Source organism: Maniola jurtina, chromosome 13 (assembly GCF_905333055.1).
Source record: "Maniola jurtina chromosome 13, ilManJurt1.1, whole genome shotgun sequence".
Taxonomy (NCBI): domain Eukaryota; kingdom Metazoa; phylum Arthropoda; class Insecta; order Lepidoptera; family Nymphalidae; genus Maniola; species Maniola jurtina.
This window is the reverse complement of record NC_060041.1, coordinates 10,610,065-10,625,909: the sequence shown is the minus strand read 5'-3', so window position 1 is coordinate 10,625,909 and position 15,845 is coordinate 10,610,065. Positions and strand designations below refer to the sequence as shown.

The 15,845-nt window shown below is 33.8% G+C and overlaps 1 protein-coding gene and 1 long non-coding RNA gene across 2 annotated transcripts in view; one reads left to right on the top strand and one right to left on the bottom strand.

Moving 5' to 3' along the window:
• LOC123870912 (fatty acyl-CoA reductase wat-like) overlaps positions 1-8,939 on the bottom strand; it is a 42,189-nt gene extending 33,250 nt beyond the window's left edge. The window contains exon 1 of the mRNA XM_045914408.1: positions 8,790-8,939. The gene's annotated coding sequence lies outside the window, so the exon portion shown is untranslated. The remainder of the gene's footprint in view (positions 1-8,789) is intronic.
• A 3,094-nt stretch (positions 8,940-12,033) lies between these two features.
• Positions 12,034-15,750, top strand: LOC123870718. Its single transcript, XR_006797132.1, has 2 exons — positions 12,034-15,189; positions 15,399-15,750. It is a non-coding gene; the product is annotated as an uncharacterized LOC123870718 (long non-coding RNA).
• Positions 15,751-15,845: the final 95 nt, after the last annotated feature.

Below are 15,845 nucleotides of genomic sequence, written 5' to 3'. Positions count from 1 at the left end.
GTGAACAATAATGGAAAAATTTAAATATATCTACTATTAAGAGGGATCTCTCCGTCACTCGTTTCATACAATCGTAGTTCCAATTTCATTTGAATATTAAGCAACCAAAGTCCATGAAATTTTGCAGACATATTCTAGAAACTAATATCTAATGAAATTGGAACTACGATTGTATGAAACGAGTGACGGAGAGATCCCTGTTAAATATAATTATGTATTTAAATAGTACGTACCTATTTAAAACAAAGTCACTATGCGCGTTTATATCTATGTATTTAACAACTTTTATAACTACCAGCTAAGTATCGTACTCATAAGTATATTTGTTTTGTATATTAAGCGAGGTTTGATTGACCGGTTTTTATTTCTTACTAGCTGTGCCCGCGACTTCGTTCGCGTGGAATAGTGACTTTACATAACTTTTTTATTTATGAACCGATTGACATGAAATAAACACTAAGAAACCCGTATCAAAATCGAATAAGCCGTTTCTGATATTAGCGTGCACAAACACACAGACAAACAGACAAACAGACAAAAAAAAATTAATTACAATTTCGTGTTCGGCATCGATATAATAACAACCCCTGCTACTTTTTTTTATATATTTCCATTGTACAGACACCACTTTTCTACAATTTCATTATATGTATATAGATTTTTACCTATTTGCCTAATTTGAATAACAAGATAAAGTTGAAAACTAAAACCTGACTAGGTAGGAGCGTCTTATTAAACGCTGAAATTTCACTTGTTATATTTTAATGTTGTTGTACATTTATATTCATGAACTCAGAATTTTCTCGTCTTTGATTTGACTTCCCACTCGACACAATAGCCAAAAAAAATATTTTGGAGACCCTCACTTGTTTAGATGTAACATCCATTAGGTAAATTTTTTCGTATAAAATATAGCCTATGTCATCCGGACCTTTACAGTGAATCAATTGACATCTCATTCATCAAAATTGGCCAAGTCGTTTAGGCACTACGGTGGAACACACAGAATCTGGAGACAAACATACATACATAGACTACTAAAATCATAACCCTTCCTTTTGGCTTTGCCGCAGTCGGGTAAAAATGTTCACTAGGATTCAGTTTGAAAGCTGCGTAAACAAGTAATGTTGACGTCATAAATTCATATAGAATAGAATATTGTGGTCCTTTTGACCGGATAGACCTGTTTTGATACATTTCATTTAATATTATGTACATTTTAGATTAAATAGCTCATGATATACATATAGCTAGATCGTAAAAACGTGTAATGGTAAAAATATGTCCTCTTGATTATAACATAATACTTTTTCATTTCGCGTAGGAACTTACGTAGGTCGTAGATGGGTGAATTTCCCAAAATAGCAAAATCTACATGGGATGGATGAAATCGGTAGCGTCAAACGTTTAGGTACAGCTCTAGTATTTTTTTGTAGGTAGAGAAGGTAGTTATCTATGCGAGGAAATAAACATTTCTTGATTTGGACTGCAGCTTAGGAAATGACAATGGTTAAAAGCCCCGACTTTATCATATCGGTGGCTGTCATCATAACATTTTTAGTGTAATTTCCCTCGTAAAACGGAAACTATTGGTTATTTAGAATTATGGCTACTTTTATTTAAATTATGAATGGTGAAAGTATTGTCTCAAAGTAATTTTATTAAGTAAAAATGTATGTGTCCCAAAAAGTTCTCTCATTTTTTTTCTACACCAATTCTTTGGCGGTTTTGATATTTTGATTCAATTTGCTAGACCCTAGCAGCTAGGGAACCGAAGGACACGTCGTTTCTCCATCCAGATATAAGAAAACGCTCAATACTAACTCTTCAAGGAATAAATACATAGACTGCTAAAATCATAACCCTTCCTTTCGACTTTGCCGTAGTCGGGTAAAAAGTAACAGTAATCCAAAACTCTGAAAATATCAGGTTTTTGGGTCTCTTGTAAAGTTGCTAATTTTCACTAAGATATGTGGTATTAGAACTTGAGCGACGGTATGCAGTTTTCCAAAACGACTTTCGTCTGAAGCTCAACGCATATTGCCGTAGAACCGAATGTCCGCAACGCGACGCGTTTTTTTTTTGTAAAATGTTTCAAAATAAACTGAACTTACCAACTTTGAAAGTGAAAATTAAGTTAAGTAGAGAAGGAAGTAGGTATTTTACCGACTTTGATTTTATTTAACCAACAAATATACATATGTATAATAACTTAATAATACGAAATGCAATATTTAATATGTAATACGTTTGCCCCAGCGTAATTTATGTGAATGAATTATTTCATTTGACTTTATAAACCACCGGAAAGAAGGTAGGTATTCAGAATAAACATCAGTCGAGGTCAGAAGTCAAATAAAAATTTACAATCAATAGTGATTTTGGTTCAAACAACATTGATTTATTATGTAGTACCTGCGTTATAATGTGTAAGTACCTACCTACTCGAGCATAATAGAACAGTGTTTTCTTATAAAAAAGACGACTTACCTAAGTATGTATTTAATATGCTATATTCCTAACTATTCCTTATCTACTATTATTATCAATACATCTACTTATAATTAAATTGTAATTAAATTCATTAAAATTAAAAAAACACACATTTTGTCTTAAACCAAGGTTAAACGAAGGAAACTTTGTGTTCTAGGTAATTAAACGATGGAACTGGTAGAGTTTTGGAGCCCTAATCCGAAAATCTATAAAGATTAAAATATTTTTATTTTAATGCTACTTCTTTTGGATGTGCACAGAATAAAATATGATATAGATACATAAAAGAAAAGTCTGAAGCCCCCAAAAGGGTCGAAATTCAAAAATGGGCCATTTCAGGTATTCAGGGGCCATTTTATAACAGGCCAAGACGGTTTACTGAATCGTAGTACCTACCTAACTAAACAAGCGGACAGCTCGCTGTCCAGTATCGCTGGATGCGTCTTTTCTAAAATTTTAATAAGTAGGTAGGTACCTATTATGTACCTATAACCTATCTACGATAACCTTTATCTCCTCTAACTAATGTACGAATTTTTTCGAGCAAAATAAAAAAATTCAACTCATTTTTCACATAAGGGCACACACACACTGCATCCGATCCGAATCCGTGAAAATGCGTTCCGAAGTAGTCATAGAACTATTTTGTACGAGCATGGTAGCTTACGCACTAGCTCTGACTTCCGCCATCCGAGTTCTCTGCGTCATGCGTGATATCTCGGATGTGCATCAGATTCATATTGGACATAATATGATTACAGATATATATGTCAAAGATGTCCACTGCATAGCTCGGCTTTGGATCAGAGATCGGATTAGCGCGTAAGCAATATCCAATCGGATCGGATGAGTGCATAACTGCTCTTAAACTGTCTCAGGTAAATACTACTTACGAGATACGAGTAAATAACAAAGACATGTTCAACAATGATCTTAGAATACGTAATAGTACGCGGTAGGCAGTTTTATCCTGTTCCAATATCTACAATCATCACACTTCACACTATCACACTTCACACTAATATTATAAAGGCGAAAGTTTGTATGTGTGTGTGTGTGTGTGTGTGTGTGTGTGTGTGTGTGTGTGTGTGCGTTTGTTACTCCTTCACGCAAAAACTACTGGACGGATTTGGCTGAAATTGGGAATGGAGATAGATAATATCCTGGATTAGCACATAGGCTACTTTTTATCCCGGAAAATCAAAGTTCCCACGGTATTTCAATAAACCTAAATCCACGCGGGCGAAGTCGCGGGTATCGGCTAGTGTACAAATATATTAAAGTTTACTTACTTAGAATGCGTGGAGTTTTATTTTTCAAATGAATGCTACTAGCTATTATTTTGTAACGGTAATAACTTTCAGTAAAACTTGTACATACTTAACTCAATATCAGCTTCACAACTATAATAGTTTCTGAGTAAAAATGCAGTGACATATAGACAAAATATATACGGACATGACGAAACCAGAACTATTTCTTGTACTAGATACGAAACTCTGAAAATGTGGACGAAGACGACCGCAAATACGCAGACCTACCTATTTACTTAGAAAATAGAACTGGTAAAACGACATCTATTTGGGTTTTTCTATATACGTAATTATAAGTTAATAAGTTAGAAGCCCTTGTTTTAATAACTTTCAATAGAAAAATAGTTTACTTGGGAAAAATAGGTAGTCATCCTTCACGTCATAGTACCTACTTAGAGGTAGAGTGGTAAAAAACTTGAATGGAACATTTCCATAATTATCCACCAAGATGCCATTATTTAACAAGTGTAAATTAAAAATTTATAACACCCTCGACAAGTAAAGGTTACAGTAACTGGAAAAGAGCTGATAACTTTCGAACGGCTGAACCGATTCTCTTGGATTATAGTTAAGAACACTCTCGGTCAAGCCACCTTTCAAACAAAAAACTAAATTAAAATCGGTTCATTAATTAAGGAGCTACGATGCCACAGACAGATACACGGATCCACACGTCAAACTTATAACGCCCCTCTTTTTGGGTCGGGGGTTAAAAACAGACTAAAATTTCTAATATTTTATGTATTTATTTGTACTAAATATTTAAATAGAAAGGTGCTTACAAAAATACCAACGTACCAATGACAAATGCCAAATGATTTAAAAAAAACGGGATGGTTAAATTAATGACAAGGGTAATTTAATAATTCATACCTAATAATTACAACTATGTATTATAAAATAATTACCTATTATAGTAACGCTTTGCTAGGCTGGTCGTATTTCCACTACGTTGCACTTTTTCCGCAGTTTTCTATCATTGAGTAGCACATAGCAATAATAATTATCATCTTATTAATTGCACAGGTATAGGTAGGTGTAGTCTTGTAAAGGCTGTATTATGCAGCAATTGCATTTTTTGCTTGCGTTGCGTATTAGAAAGACCTTTGAGTTAAGAGGGCTCTCTCCGTCACTCGTTTCATACAAACGTAGTTCCAATTTCATTTGAATATTAGGCAACCAAAGTCTATGAAATTTTGCAGACATATTCTAGAAACTAATATCTATGTCTGTGGTTTTCCAGATTTCTGTTAAAACATTCAGTTTCAAAGTTACGCGGTCTTAAAAATTTACATACAAATCTTTGAACCCCTATAATTTAAAAAACTACATATTTTTAGAAAATTCTAAAACACCACAGACACAGATATTAGTTTCTAGAATATGTCTGCAAAATTTCATGGACTTTGGTTGCTTAATATTCAAATGAAATTGGAACTACGATTGTATGAAACGAGTGACGGAGAGAGCCCTGGTAAACTCTCTCTCTGCCTATAAGCTTATTAGAATAATATATAATATGCCTATTTCTTAACTAATTATTATTATTTAACAGGTTGCTTGTTTGGGATGCAACGTGTGCAGACATTTAGCTGCATCCCACATTGAGACGACCTCCTTTTTGGCGGGTGCAGCGGTCACCAGCACTGAACGCAAATATGAAAACCTCAATGGGAGCTTCATATTTGTACCTTTTGGCGTGGAGACCTTAGGACCGTGGGGCCTGGGGGAAGCGTAACTCAAAAGTAAAACAGGAACCCTTACAGGATTATTTGTTGTTTGTCTGTCCGTCTGTCGTATATGTCAAGAAAACCTATAGAGTACTTCCCGTTGTCCTAGAATCATGAAATTTAGCAGGCAGGTAGGTCTTATAGCACAAGCAAAGGAAAAAAATCCAAAAAAGAAGTGAATTTTTGGTTATCTCACTAAAAAAATTTGTTACGAAAACTACATAAAAGTATTAGGTACGTACCTATATCTTGTACGATGGTACGGAAACCTTCGTGTGCAACTCCGACTCGCACTTGACCGGTTTTTTTTGTTTAAGTACACAATCTCATCATGAATACTTATCTAAGCAAAAAACTCACGTACGCTTACTAGGAAATAATCAAAACATGATTTTCTCCAAGGTCTTTTAAATAGATTTAGATAAATATTGAATTATAATTAATTCGATACCTACATCATGCCTCAATGACAAAACCAAAATCGTAATATTAAAAAAAATATGCACATAATTTCCATAAAATTTATTATGCTATAATTTACCTACATACAAAACAGAGTGACCAATAGCACCCAGAGACACGTTAATATCGTTATGCCCATTAAAGATCACTAAGGATGTAACTTGGGTAATTTTTTTGTGAATATTATTTTTGTGGCAGGTTATTTTAGTAAACATTTTAGTTGTTCTACGTAAATAAGTTATTCTATTTACAATTTGCAGCACTTATGTAAGTTTAATCTTTCAGTTTTTAGGGTTTCGTACCCAAAGGAGACAACGGGGGACAATTACTGCTGTCCGTCCGTCTGTCTGTCTGTCAGGGCGCTGAATCTCATAAACCGTAACAGGCAGAGGGTTAAAATTTTCACAGAATGTGTATTGCTGTTGCCTCTATTAAAATTTCAAAAGGAAATAAAAAAATTAAGACGTTTTAAGGATTAATTTTTTGTGATTGATTCCCGCTTTAACAAAAAATTATGATGAATTTCAAAATGGCCGCCATGCTAATCAAAATAATAAAAAGTATATGTAGCTTCATAGTGTTACTTGTTCCATGGTACGGAACCCTTCGTGTGCAAGTCCGACTCGCACTTGACTGGTTTTTTTTTATTTAACTAAACCAATAATCTTGGTTTTTCCGGTTTTTCATAAAAATAATAGACATCGCCGGCAGAGATCGTTAGTTCCGCACGTGTTGGCTACCTATTCTTTAAAATGTTCCTACTTAGATACTAGGTAGGTACTCGTTCTAAAAAAACCGGCCAAGTGCGAGCCAGACTTGCGCACCGGGGGTTCCGTATTCGGGTAATTTTTTCCGACATTTTGCACGAGCAATCAAAAACGATGATACATAAAAATAAATATAAGTAAATCTGTTTTAGAATGTACAGTTAAAGCCCTTTCATATATGATACCCCACTTGGTATAGTTATCTTACTTTGAAAATTGAAACACATTTAAAATGTTTTTAATGATGTAACCACAAATTCCCGGTTTTCGGATTTATTCCTTTACTTGTGCTATAAGACCAACCTACCTGCCTTTCATGATTCTTTGTCAACGGGAAGTACCCTATAGGTTTTCTTGACAGACACGACGGACGGACGGAAGAACGGACGGACAGACAGACAGACAGACAACAAAGTGATCCTATAAGGGTTCCGTTTTTCCTTTTGAGGTACGGAACCCTAAAAACGTTCTAAATGATATTCAAAACCGCATTAAAATCGCTAGAAACTGCGATTTAAGTACCTACCTAAACCCACGCAGACAAATGCGTATTGCGCCTTTGTTAAAAATAGTACATAGGTATAGACCTACTACCAATACTTATTTAGAGAACAGAGTGATCTAGGCTCCTAGAGCAAAGATTTCAATTCCATTTTCAAAGCCTTTATTAACTCTTTATCCTACAGCAAAGATATTCTATTTTTAAAATATACTGATGTAGAGTTTATAAAACTCTATTTACTTATAGTTGCAATGAGTAGGTAGGTACTCCTAATTCCTTATTTAGTATAGCCCTCCGATTTGTTTTAAGATAGTAAGATGGGGTTCGTTATATGGATAGGTAAGTTTTAATATTAGGTCTATTTAGCAAACTTTATGTAAATCGCAATTTTTTAGGGTTCCGTACCCGAAGAATGCCAACTAAGTCTCCGCTGTCCGTCCGTCCGTCTGTGAGCGGACTCATAAACCGTAATAGCTAAAGAGTTGAAATTTTCACAGAATGTGTATTTCTATTGCTGCTATAAAAACAAATAATAATAATTTCAAAATAGCCACTATGAAAATTTAAAAAGTTGTGTACTTGTACAATGGTACGGAACCCATCGGATGCGAGTCCGACTCATACTTGACTGATTTTTCAATTTCAATTTAAAAGGTCTATCTATCTACGTTACACGTACCTACCTGCAGGCTATACCGTTCACGTACCTACTTATCTCCAGGTTGAAGGCTAAGGGCTGGTATTCGCTAGTTTTTTCAAAAATTGACACCGATGGATACAAGTAGGTATTTACTTACGTAGATTTTATAATAATGTATAATTTATTTAAGTCAACATTTAGGCGAAAAAGCTTCTTTTTATTTTAACAATTCGGTGACAGAAAACAGTCAATTAAGCAGGAACAATTTCTTACGTTTTATCATTAAATTATTATGTACTGACGCACACCCTACCTATACACAACTCAATGCGTTTTATTACAACAGCATGGCTTGCTTTTTTGTCTAGCCTATGAACTTAACAATAAACTAGATATAAGTAAGTACAATTTGATAATATCAAAAGTTTTTTTTCTCTAATGTATTCTCTAATAAGTAGGTATGTATTTTAAATGCGAATGTCTGTTTGTTCACGAGATATTTTAAATGCGAAAGCTTTTAACGGCCCATTCGTTTAGCCGCGATTTTAAGTTCTAGTCTACACTCTACAGAAACAGCATGCATCCCATCCCGCAGACGGACATAGGATAAGGGTAGGTATCTACTTTTATCCCGAAAAATAATGTAGTCTCACGGGATAGATAAGTACTTATTTAAAAAATAATTAATACCTACCAAAGTAATATACATAATAAAAAAATGATTTTATACCTCACCTAGGTACCTACCTATGAATTATTTTAATGTAAATAAAAAAAATTTAATATAATTTAGGTACTTTAATTAGACAGTAAATTCATTTTAGTTGCATTTAAATAAATTATTTTCCCCATAATAATTAAAAACTCTATAAAATAACTCACCAAAATATTCTCGCCACTAATATACGGAAATGATAATACGTGCCGAATAATATAAAGAAAATAATCTATAGGTATTTCCAGAGCGTCTACCCGCGCCCGCTTTCCATCGCACACTAAGCAGAAAACCATGTTAATTGTTACCCATGCATGAATTAACGATGACAATGAAAAATACTAGTAAATATCAAAATATACTTACGTACGTATGTAGAGCGATTGATTTTTTATTATCTATTAAAACAAAAGCAAAGTTCGGTATAGCGCAGATTTTTAGAGATCATCAACACGGCATCTTTACCCGACTGCGGCAAAGCCAAAAGAAAGGGTTATTATTTTAGCAGTCTATGTATGTATGTATGTATGTATGTATGTATGTAAGTATGAATGGATGTATGTATGTACGTATATATGTATGTATGTATGTATGTATGTACATATGTATGTATATTTGTATCCGGATTCTGTATGTTCCACCGTAGAGCCTAAATTACTGCGCCGATTTTGATGAATGAGGTGTCAATTGATTCGCTGTAAAGGTCCGGGAACATAGCCTGCATTTTATACGAAAAAAATTGGCCCGGATGTTACATCAAGAAAAGTGAAGGTCTCCCTCCAAAAATGTTTTTTGCTAGTGTATCGAGTGGGATGTCAAATGCAAGAGGAGACAATTCTGAGTTTATGAATATAAATGTACCTACTACAACATTAAAATATACCAAGCGACACCAAAACAATTTTAGTATAATATTTCAGCGTTTATTATATTTAGTTATTTAGTCAAAGACGCTAATAAATAATATGCCTATAGTTTAAACTTTTGATCGATATTACTTGAGCATCACTGCGCAAGAAATATCGATCAAAAGTTTTGGTTTGTTGAATATTCTGGTCTCGTCTATTTTCTTGAAAAACTTGATTATTTACTTGAATTCTTTTTTTTTCAGACATTCAAAGGTTTTAAATCGGACGTGTAGACTACACCACGACCCCTACACTTACAAGTTACGTTTTTTTTTTAATTCAACTATCAGTTAACCATTGACTACAATCTCGCTGGTCTATATATGGTCATAGGCCTGCCTGAAGTGGTGATACAGTTTTTGAAGCGGGCTAACCTGGGGGTATGGTAGTTATAGGGGCCATAACAAAACAGATTGATGTATTTACGTAATAAGCTGATTCCTAGTTCCTAGTTGTTAAGTAAGTAGGTAGTAAATCATTTTTACCCCCCCCCCCCCCCCCCCCCCCCCACTTAAAAAGAGGGGTTTTATAAGTTTGACGTGTGTATCTGTGTATCTGTCTGTAGCATCGTAGCTCCTAAACTAATGAACCGATTTCAATTTAGTTTTTGTTTAGCTTGATCGAGTTTTTTTAGCTATAATCCAAGAAAATCGGTTCAGCCGTTTGAAAGTTATCAGCTCTTTTGTAGTTACTGTAACCTTCCTTCACTTGTTAATAAACTAAACAGCAGCCTTTAATTCAAAATTAAAAAAAATATAGTGCTTTAACTTCCTAGTGTTCCTAGGGACGCCGTGTTTGCAACTTACAATTTTTACATGCCTACCTACTTCCGTAGCTGCATGTCTTCGGCTGAGATAAGTACCTACCTACCTAGGTACAAAATAACTTTAGAACGGAAGTTTAATTGCCAAAATATAATCGCAGGAAACCGTAATGTAACTTTAACCGCGTAGAATGCAACTGGACCTTAAATTATAATAAATCCATATTCTATTGCATATTGTGCTTTGCGTTGATTGAACTTCAACAATGTAAATAGTACCTACCTATCTTTAAGTGATTTACCTACTTTGGTCGTACTTTTAATCGTCACAGATTAAATCAGATATACTTAGAACAGTTAGGTAGGTACCTACGTGCTCAGCTCAACACTAGTTTTACCTACCTGATGATTCTAAGCAGGCAGGCAGGCAGGCAGAAAATATCTTTAGATAGAGATAAGTACACCTACCTACTTCATTGATAAACATGAGTTTAACAAGACGAAAACCATATGCATTCGAAATTATAGACGAGTAAGTATGCATTCCTGGGAGAGACTGACAATCTAACTGGATAAGGCCAATTTCGAAAAAGTTTAATCGCCGAATCCAACTCGGCGGGGCAGCATTCGGGAAACTTCGAGATGTGGATGAACATGGCATAATATTGTATAACAAATCTTTGAAAAGAGCAACCGCCGAGTTTCTTGCTGGTTCTTCTCGGTAGGAAAGGCACTCCGAACCAGTGGTAGATGCTCTTGACGATTCAAAAGTACTTGTAAAAGTCTAACTGAATAAAAATATTTTGAATTTGAATGTCTTCTTGTCCAAAATTCCTGTGCCAAAGTACGTGTTACCAGTGATGGTATAGGGATACGAGACATGGTCGCTAACTATGATGGGCTTCTTAAGAAATCTCAGAGAGCGCTATGCTTAGTTTCTCTTCGTGATCAAATCAGAAATCAGATCCTTAGGAAAACCAGAGTAACCAAGATAGCTTAGCGGGTTGCGAAGTTGAAGTAGATGGATAGGGTACATAGTACATACTACCTAACATACCCAGTTCAAAGATACGAAGGTAAAGCATTTCTGCTTCCTAGAGCATCATCCCCGTCACTTATACGTACGAGTATATGACGTATCGTCGGTTTCAACGACAGAGACAACGCTCTATGAAACCGTTATCTCTTTCTAAAGTTCGATATGTGCGTTATTTTGTTAAGATATGAGTAGACTTCGTCTGTGTTGGTGTTGGCTGGCGGGCGTGCTCTGCCTTTTTGGAGTGTTTTTTTTTTGTTAAAACTGACTGGAAAGCACTATAAGTGGGTGCAGTGCGTATGTTGGCGAGCGCCGACACAGACGGGGTCCATGCTTGTATGGTCTGACTAACTTGTTGCAAATAACTACAAACTTGACATTGGCTAATCTTTGTAAAGCCAGACGAGAGAGAAAAAAAAAAAGATATGAGTAGGTGCTTCTTTAGAGGACCATTCAGACATGTGTCGTAATTGCATGAAGGTTGAATATGACACACATGTCATCTGAATGGTTCCCCAAAGAAGCACCTATCTTGACTATGAATCTATTAAGCTTTCCTGAAATCTATATTTCGTATTACATAAACCCGTCTCATCTATACAGTTTCTTGTAGGTATTATAACTTCCAGAAGCAGCGTTGCACATGTTGCAATTACTTAATTCAGCCCCAAGGTTGCCGTAAAAAATGAAACAATAAAAAAATTCCACTTATTTTATTTGAAATGGCCACTGCTGTAAAAAATATATAAACAAAATGTTGTATCTACCAATTAACATCTTTTTCTTAACGACTAAAATGCGATTCACTATGAATATTCCAAAAACACAGTTTAATTTTTTTAAAGGATAGATACTTAAGTGTACCTACAAAAAAAAAGTAAAATTTTATCAATATACAACTGTCATAGTGTAATTAATAAAATATGTATCGAGTCGTCTTTTGCTGTATATCAATTCAATATAAGCACAGCTAATTTTAGGCTATTACCTATAATGTTTATGAAATTTTCAAGTCTAAAGTCCGCTCTTCACTCGTACGCGAATTGGTACATTCATGTACGAGTGACGCGTGACGCTTATTCGCATCTAAAATAGAAGATATCGTAAGTACACATTTTTAAGTCAAAATTAATTTTTACTTTTTTTTAAGTAATTAATTTTAAAATAAAATATATTTTTGGAATGTTCATGAAAACACTTTTATGTTGATTCAAAAACGTAGTTTAACTCTTTAAACCATAATTACAAAGAAAAATACATGCGCGAAAAATAATGCAGGCTTACCTAAAGAAAAAAAAATTATAAAACATTAAGTTTTTAAAATATTCTTTTACATAAAGTAAAGTTTTCGTAAAGTTTCTTCATATTATTTTAAATTAAAAAAAAAACATTCAAAATGAAAATGATAATAAAAACTACGTTTTCAAAAATATTTTTTTCTTAAACAATCTTTACAATAATTCACAGCTTTGGTCTAATAAGAGCGCACATTTATAAAATATAAACCTTTTTTCATCTCTCATAATATAAATATCGATTTTTTTTACATTTAATCACAATTTTGATACGAAAGATTCGAAAAAAAAACAACGAAATTATAAGAATAACAAAAATGTGCACGCTCCGTTTCAAAATATCTACCATCCCGCGTTTCTAATAATATCTTATAAATTACGGTAAATAATTTTTATACTAACAAAATTTTTCGAAAAAAAACCGCTAGCGTTTTATCTACACATGTGCGTAAAAAATTTCCCATAAAATTGTACTCGAATATTAAAGTTACGGTTTTACACCTACAACGAAAAAAAATGCACAAAAATTCGGAAAAATATTACAATACACTTAGAGCACCAAAAAAAAAACATTTAATATTAAAAAAGTTATTTTCGTTAAGATTCTATAATGACTAAAATATAGTTCAAAATAATACGCGATTTTAGTATACGATAACTCCAAATAGGAAGAAGGAAATAATTGTTGATTTTTGTACAGTAAAATATTAATTGGCCTTTATTCGCGCCGAACCAGCACAATGCACTTCGATAAATATATGCAAGTATGTATATTACTTTTATTTACATATTTTTATAAACAAATAAATCATTTCACTTTTTATATTTTTACAATTGATTTTGTAAAAATCTGTAAATAAAAGTAAGCAGCCTTCATCTTTTTGGAGTGACGTATAATAAATAATCGACCATTTTAATAAAATTGCATGATTTTTTTATTAAGGCTCACACACATTTCACGGTCCGTGCCACAACGAAATCAATTGCTAAAATTCGCATCAGATCTTCACGAACGTACCCTCTTTATGGAACACTACATAATATTATGTGTGAGATCTACTTTTGTCGCTCATACAAAACGTACGAAACAAATAAGCGGTGCTTTGCGTTGCGATACCGACCGCTGTGGTTAGCGCTTAGCTTTATCATGCATTTTAGTTAGAAAACTTTGGCAAGAATTTATTCTATATAATATCGAAATTAACAAAACATTGATTGTGACAAAAACAAAAAAAAAATACGTCTTACACTACGCCTTCGTTAATAATTGCCAAGTAAATTCGATAAAATATCACTTTCCTAAACATTTTATCCTCCTCCATAGCGGTTTCATCAAAATCGACACAGCACTATAAGTCTCCACTTAACTATTGCAGAAATAAATGGAACCTAGGTATATTCTATTTACTACTAACAGCTATTTCTTCTCATCATTTGCTGTATCGAAAATGATGAAGTTGAAAGATTGCGAATATATCGAAATTAATGGTAACTATAAGGTTCCACGTATAAATAGATTTGAGATATAAAAAACGAAACTATACTATAAATCGATATTGTAAACATAACGAAAATACGAAGGTCTTCACTCACTACATAGTGCCGCAAATATCGGAACGTCGTACGATGCATGAGTTGAGAGGTTTTAAAGTGTATTACTCATAATACCAAGACTAGAGAGTCAAGGCGGTTGCGGAGCGTACTTTGACCTTTTCTCAGACTTATCAAAACAGAGTTAAAACGAGACAGATTTATACAGATGTTATAGTCCAAAGTGGAAATGCCGGCACATCGCGAATAACCTAGCTAAGCAATCTTCAGAAATGCCTACTTATCAACTTTATTTTCTTTTTAAAAACAAATGAATATGCTTTTATTGCTTTTCATATTTTATATTGTTAACAAACAAAAATTTCAAAAACATAGTTTTATCCAAAGTCTAAACAAACTCAATCATACATAGCTCAAAATTGTCTAGTGCAAAATTGAATTAGCAAAATTGGGTTCTGGCCTTGGACTAGAAATTTAGGGAGTTCTAAATTGGCCTGAAAACTTGCTAGGCCAAAGCCAAAGTTTCGGCGTTGGACCAAGCGCTATGAGCATTTCAATCTCAAACTCCAAATTGGGTACTTATCATACACTTTTTGATAGTTAGTTGTTGGGTTTGTAAGATGATGTAATAATGATAATTAATTGCGTAGACTTAAATTAAAGCTACGAGGGTTCCATTTCTGAGGATGGTCTAGACGAGTGGCGATGTCCCGGCATTTCCTCTTTGGACTATAACATAGTCATAAAACTCGTTTTAACTGTTAATGTTTAAAGTAACCCATGAAAAGTAAGATCCCAAATACACCACGAAACAAATGGTCTATTATTAACAATATTAGATCGATTCTATGTAGTAACCAAAAACTATCGGAGAGAGCGTCTACCGACTAGATAGCATCAGCAGTTACAACATATAATATAATATTGTGGGTACAAAATAAGATGTCACTCGCCATCTTACCTTTATGTGTCAACAGTTATGTCAAAAGTACGATTTTAGTCCTTATTTCAAAGGTGAGCCGACTTCGTCTGTTGGTGTTAGCTGGCGGGCGTGCTCTTCCTTTTTGGAGTGATTTTTTTGTTAAAACTGACTGGAAAGCGCTCTAAGGGGGTGCCGTGCGTGAGTCGGCACAGACGGGGTCCATACTTGTATAGTTACAAATAACTACAAATTTGACATTGGCTAATCTAGTAAAGCCAGACGAGAGAGAGAGAAAAAAAAGGTGAGCCGTACTTTCGACAGACAGTTGACATATAGTTATGATATATATATATATATACATATATGTTAGTTTTGCATAATAATTTCTGTTGAATGAGCGGACTTGTAGTTTATACTAATAATATAAAGAGGAAAGATTTGTTTGTATGAAATCGATAAACTCTTGAAACTACTGAACCGATTTTAGTAATTCTTTCACCATTAGAAAGCTACACTTATCAAATTTTTATTAAATAAATAACAAAACTTTAATCTTATCAAAGAAGTATGTTCCAGTTTTTTCCCTATTCTGATATCAACATTATACATAAATGTTAATGTTGCTACCTAGTCAGTGGACGCTCTACTTTGAGGAAAAAAAATTGCTATTTGCAATGCAAAGGAATAAAATCTGAAAAAAATACAGGCAACAAGTTCGAGTTTAGTCTGTGCAATATAAATAAAAGGT